The 6,225-nt window shown below is 53.5% G+C and overlaps 1 protein-coding gene across 2 annotated transcripts in view; it reads right to left on the reverse strand.

Moving 5' to 3' along the window:
• The window catches only part of EIF4G1 (eukaryotic translation initiation factor 4 gamma 1), a 91,651-nt gene extending 89,138 nt beyond the window's left edge, over positions 1-2,513 (reverse strand). The window contains exon 1 of one of the 2 annotated variants that reach the window (XM_069726946.1): positions 2,436-2,513. The gene's annotated coding sequence lies outside the window, so the exon portion shown is untranslated. Of the gene's footprint in view, positions 1-2,350 lie in introns of both variants that reach the window. The other variant, XM_069726947.1, reaches the window with a different exon arrangement.
• Between the last annotated feature and the right edge of the window lie 3,712 nt (positions 2,514-6,225).

Below are 6,225 nucleotides of genomic sequence, written 5' to 3' on the forward strand. Positions count from 1 at the left end.
CTCACTATTGGCACACGGACCGCCCCCTCAGCCACGCTGATCGGTCGCTATTGGCACACGGACCGCCCCCTCAGCCATGCTGATCGCTCGCTATTGGCACACGGACCGCCCCCTCAGCCATGCTGATCGCTCGCTATTGGCACACGGACCGCCCCCTCAGCCATGCTGATCGGTCGCTATTGGCACACGGACCGCCCCCTCAGCCACGCTGATCGCTCACTATTGGCACACGGACCGCCCCCTCAGCCACGCTGATCGGTCACTATTGGCACACGGACAGCCCCCTCAGCCACGCTGATCGCTCACTATTGGCACACGGACAGCCCCCTCAGCCACGCTGATCGCTCACTATTGGCACACGGACCGCCCCCTCAGCCACGCTGATCGGTCGCTATTGGCACACGGACCGCCCCCTCAGCCATGCTGATCGCTCGCTATTGGCACACGGACCGCCCCCTCAGCCATGCTGATCGCTCGCTATTGGCACACGGACCGCCCCCTCAGCCATGCTGATCGCTCGCTATTGGCACACGGACCGCCCCCTCAGCCACGCTGATCGGTCACTATTGGCACACAGACAGCCCCCTCAGCCACGCTGATCGGTCACTATTGGCACACGGACAGCCCCCTCAGCCACGCTGATCGCTCACTATTGGCACACGGACCGCCCCCTCAGCCATGCTGATCGGTCGCTATTGGCACACGGACCGCCCCCTCAGCCATGCTGATCGCTCACTATTGGCACACGGACAGCCCCCTCAGCCACGCTGATCGCTCACTATTGGCACACGGACAGCCCCCTCAGCCACGCTGATCGCTCACTATTGGCACACGGACAGCCCCCTCAGCCATGCTGATCGCTCACTATTGGCACACGGACAGCCCCCTCAGCCATGCTGATCGCTCGCTATTGGCACACGGACCGCCCCCTCAGCCATGCTGATCGCTCGCTATTGGCACACGGACCGCCCCCTCAGCCATGCTGATCGGTCGCTATTGGCACACGGACCGCCCCCTCAGCCACGCTGATCGCTCACTATTGGCACACGGACCGCCCCCTCAGCCACGCTGATCGGTCACTATTGGCACACGGACAGCCCCCTCAGCCACGCTGATCGGTCACTATTGGCACACGGACAGCCCCCTCAGCCACGCTGATCGCTCACTATTGGCACACGGACCGCCCCCTCAGCCACGCTGATCGGTCGCTATTGGCACACGGACCGCCCCCTCAGCCATGCTGATCGCTCGCTATTGGCACACGGACCGCCCCCTCAGCCATGCTGATCGCTCGCTATTGGCACACGGACCGCCCCCTCAGCCATGCTGATCGCTCGCTATTGGCACACGGACCGCCCCCTCAGCCACGCTGATCGGTCACTATTGGCACACAGACAGCCCCCTCAGCCACGCTGATCGGTCACTATTGGCACACGGACAGCCCCCTCAGCCACGCTGATCGCTCACTATTGGCACACGGACCGCCCCCTCAGCCATGCTGATCGGTCGCTATTGGCACACGGACCGCCCCCTCAGCCATGCTGATCGCTCACTATTGGCACACGGACAGCCCCCTCAGCCACGCTGATCGCTCACTATTGGCACACGGACAGCCCCCTCAGCCACGCTGATCGCTCACTATTGGCACACGGACAGCCCCCTCAGCCATGCTGATCGCTCACTATTGGCACACGGACAGCCCCCTCAGCCACGCTGATCGCTCGCTATTGGCACACGGCTATTGTGCAAGCAGGAACAACCCCAGTATACGGCTAGTATATACACACACTGGATGCCGTACACCAGGGTCCCCAGCAATAAGCGGGGGCTGGGATAGCGCACAAATAATGGCAGATCCGGACAGGGCACAGCAGAGGACCCGGTGCCAATGTGCAGCGCCTGGCAGTAACACCCCCACTGGCAGAGCTGGCCCTGGCTCCATGCCGCCCCCGATGCGCGCACACCAGCCTGTGCAGGCCTCACCCGTGACGTAAGGAGCATGGCGGAGCTGCCGGCACCGGCGGCATGGTGCGATGCCGGCATTGTTCCCCGTCAGCAGCACGGATGGGCCCGCAGTGAGCGGCGCTGCCTGACAGCTGGCGGTGACGTGATGGCATTGATCGGCGGCAGCCATGGCCGGGCACTGCCATACGGTGAGGCCGCCCGGGCCAGAGGTCACGCCGGAGACTCCGTGCACGCGCGCACACACCGGCCACGGCCGCACTCACTGAACGCGTGCGGGCACAGATGCCGGCTGCCAGGGCGGAGGGCCCCGACCAGACACGTAGGACGTAACGGACCGCAGACACACACACATCATGCTGGACCGGGAACACAAGCCGAGCAGTACCGGGCGGACAACGGCCGCGGCCCTGTGGGGACGTATGAGTCCACGGATGGTGATGGATTGCGAGCCGGGCCCCACCAGGTCTCACCTGCTCTCCTCAGTCCGCGCAGCCGGGCGCAGCCGCACCAGCCAGATGGCCCATTTCCGGATCCCGGCGCAGCAGTACGCAGGCGCACACTACGTCCACGTGACAGAAATGAGCGGAAGGGGCGGGGCGCTAGAAACGCTGCGTCGCCTTCCATGCCGGACACGTGATGAGCGTGCGACAGAGCAGTGTAGAGGGCGTGATCGATGTCACATGACTAGCAACCGACGGAAGTGTTCAGTCAGTGTGAAATAGGCAATGTGTGAGCTGGTAGAGATGGGTACACGGTGTGCAGGGCTCCGCCGGGCGGCCTGTGTGTAGGAGGCGTCATCCAGCCACTGCCTGCACTGAGGAGAAGCCTGGGGCGGAATTGGAAAGACATCGGAAAGAAAAGCTACGCTGATGCTCATGTCAGCCAATCACAGTTCAGCTCTCATTTTTTCAGTGCAGGTTAATGAAAGTTGACCTGTGATTGGCTATCACAGTTTTTAGAGGTTTGTGCAGCTAAGGCTACGTTCACATTGGCGTTCCGCCAATGTGCGTCGCTGTTGCGCCGGCGACGCAGCGGCGACGCGCCCCTATGTTTAACATAGGGGACGCGTGCGTTGTTTTGGTGGCGTTTTTCGCCACGTGCGTCGTTTCCGACGCTAGCATCGGACGCAAGAAAACGCTACATTGTAGCATTTTCTGTGCGTCCGATTTTCGTCAAAAACGACGCACGCGTCGCAAAACGCGCGCGTTTTTACGTGCGTCGCGCGTTGCGTCGCCGACGCAGGGCGGCGCAACGCTAGTGTGAACCTAGCCTAACAGTGGATGATGTGCTGCACCGCCACTAGGAGTTTCCATCAGTCTCAGCCGCGGCCCATAGCGATGATTGTTACCTTAAAACAGCTGATTAGCATCCTGACCCCCAAATGATCTGGTGTATATACCCCTAAGCAGAGGGGTAGCTAGGGTTTTGGTTCAGGGGGGGGCGAAGGTTCTAAATGGGCCACTAACCAGGTAACCTTGATTACAACTCGATGACGCACCCTAAGGCCGGTGTCACACTCAGCGTATGAAAATACGGTCCGTATATTACGGCCGTAATACGCTGAAAAGTCCCGAAAATAGTGGTCCGTAGCTCCTCCGTAGGCAGGGTGTGTCACCGTTTTTTGCGCATGGCATCCTCCGTATGTAATCCGTATGGCATCCGTACTGCGTGTTTTTATCGCAGGCTTGCAAAACCGACATACCGCTATACAAGGGATCCATGTGTTAAAAAAAAAAAAAACATATATACTGTCTATATATATATACATATATATATGTCAGGGAGACACATATATGTATATATATTATTACTTCATACAGCGCGAGATAGCAAAAAGCCGGTAATTCAATTACCGGCTTTTGCTTTCTCCTTCCTAAACCCGACATGATATGAGACATGGTTTACATACAATAAACCATCTCATATCACCATTTTTTTTGCATATTCCACACTACTAATGTTAGTAGCGTGTATATGCAAAATTTGGCCGTTCTAGCTAGTAAATTAAGGGGTTAAATGGCGGAAAAAATTGGTGTGGGCTCCCGCACAATTTTCTCCACCAGAGTAGTAAAGCCAGTGACTGAGGGCAGATATTAATAGCCTGGAGAGGGTCCACGGTTATTGGCCCCCCCCCTGGCTAAAAACACCTGCTCCCAGCCACCCCAGAAAAGGCACATCTGGAAGATGCGCCTATTCTGGCACTTGGCCACTCTCTTCCCATTCCCGTGTAGCGGTGGGATATGGGGTAATGAAGGGCTAATGCCACCTTGCTATTGTAAGGTGACATTAAGCCTAATTAATAATGGAGAGGCGTCAATTATGACACCTATCCATTATTAATCCAATACTAGTAAAGGGTTAAAAAAAAAAACACATTAAAAATTAATTTATTGAAAAAATCACAAAGGTTGTTGTATTAATTTATTCTACTCTCAATCCACTCACTGAAGACCCTCAATCTGTAAATTAAAAAAAATTAATAAACCAACAATATACATACCTTCCGAGGATCTGGCACGTCCAACGATGTAGATCCATCTGAAGGGGTTAAAATATTTTGCAGACACGAGCTCCGCTAATGCAGGATGCTCATTTCTGCAAAACCCCCGCGAATGAAGCTAAATATAGGTCAATGATCTATATTTAGCTTCATTTGCGGTGAGGCGCCCTCTGCTGGCTGTTCCTAGATCGTGGGAACTTTCCTAGAAAGCTCCCTGGCTCGAGTTCATATGAGGACAACCAGCAGAGGGCGCCCTCTTATGATCTCGAGCAAGGGAGCTTTCTAGGAAAGTTCCCACGATCTAGGAACAGCCAGCATAGGGCGCCTCACCGCAAATGAAGCTAAATATAGATCGTTGACCTATATTTAGCTTCATTCGCCGGGGTTTTGCAGAAATGAGCATCCTGCATTAGCGGAGCTCGTGTCTGCAAAATATTTTAACCCCTTCAGATGGATCTACATCGTTGGACCTTACAGATCCTCGGTAAGTATATTGTTGGTTTATTATTTTTTTTTAATTTACAGATCGAGGGTCTTCAGTGAGTGGATTTAGAGTAGAATAAATTAATACAACAGCCTTTGTGATTTTTTCAATAAATTAATTTTTAATAATGTGTGTGTTTTTTTTTTAACCCTTTACTAGTATTGGATTAATAATGGATAGGTGTCATAATTGACGCCTCTCCATTATTAATTAGGCTTAATGTCACCTTACAATAGCAAGGTGGCATTAACCCTTCATTACCCCATATCCCACCGCTACACGGGAATGGGAAGAGAGTGGCCAAGTGCCAGGATAGGCGCATCTTCCAGATGTGCCTTTTCTGGGGTGGCTGGGGGCAGATGTTTTTAGCCAGGGGGGCCAATAACCATGGACCCTTTCCAGGCTATTAATATCTGCCCTCAGTCACTGGCTTTACTACTCTGGCGGAGAAAATTGTGCGGGAGCCCACGCCAATTTTTTCCGCCATTTAACCCCTTATTTTACTAGCTAGAACGGCCAAATTTTGCATATACACACTACTAACAGTAGTGTGGAATATGCAAAAAAAATGGTGATATGAGATGGTTTACTGTATGTAACCATGTCTCATATCATGTCGGGTTTAGGAAGGAGAAAGCAAAAGCCGGTAATTGAATTACCGGCTTTTCTCTCTAACACCGCTGCGTATTCCTTGCAAGTCACACTGCTGGTCCGTGTGTAATCCGTATTTTGGGGGCTTCCATAGACTTTCATTGACGTTTTATTTGCGCAATACGGTGACAAACGCAGGATGCTGCGATTTTCTACAGCCGTAGAAAGCCGTATAATACGGATCAGTTTAATACGGCAGATAGGTGCAGGGGCATAGAGAATAATTGTGCCGTATTTTTTGCGAGTTTTACGGACGTAGTTTCTGCGCTCTTACGTCCGTAAAACTCGCAAGTGTGACGCTGGCCTAATAGTGGAGGAGAACCTCAGCAGGTGACCGCGCTGTTACTGAAGATAATCTCTATATAACGACCAATATGGATATTACCGCCATATGGTCAGTGGTAGATACCAGCCTAACAGAGCATATAAGAGATCACAGCAGTTACAGATAATGACTTACCACTGACGTTCTTTATGATGGAGTCGTCACTTTTCCTGTCTTTTCCATCTGGCCCAGACCGACATGACAACTTCTTCCAGCAATGACACGGCTGCAGAGAATAGAACAAAGACACATTTCACTTCTCACATTCCAGCCATCACCATCTAATGCCAACCTGCACAA

The sequence above is a fragment of the Ranitomeya imitator genome, chromosome 5 (genome assembly GCF_032444005.1).
Source record: "Ranitomeya imitator isolate aRanImi1 chromosome 5, aRanImi1.pri, whole genome shotgun sequence".
Lineage (NCBI taxonomy): Eukaryota > Metazoa > Chordata > Amphibia > Anura > Dendrobatidae > Ranitomeya > Ranitomeya imitator.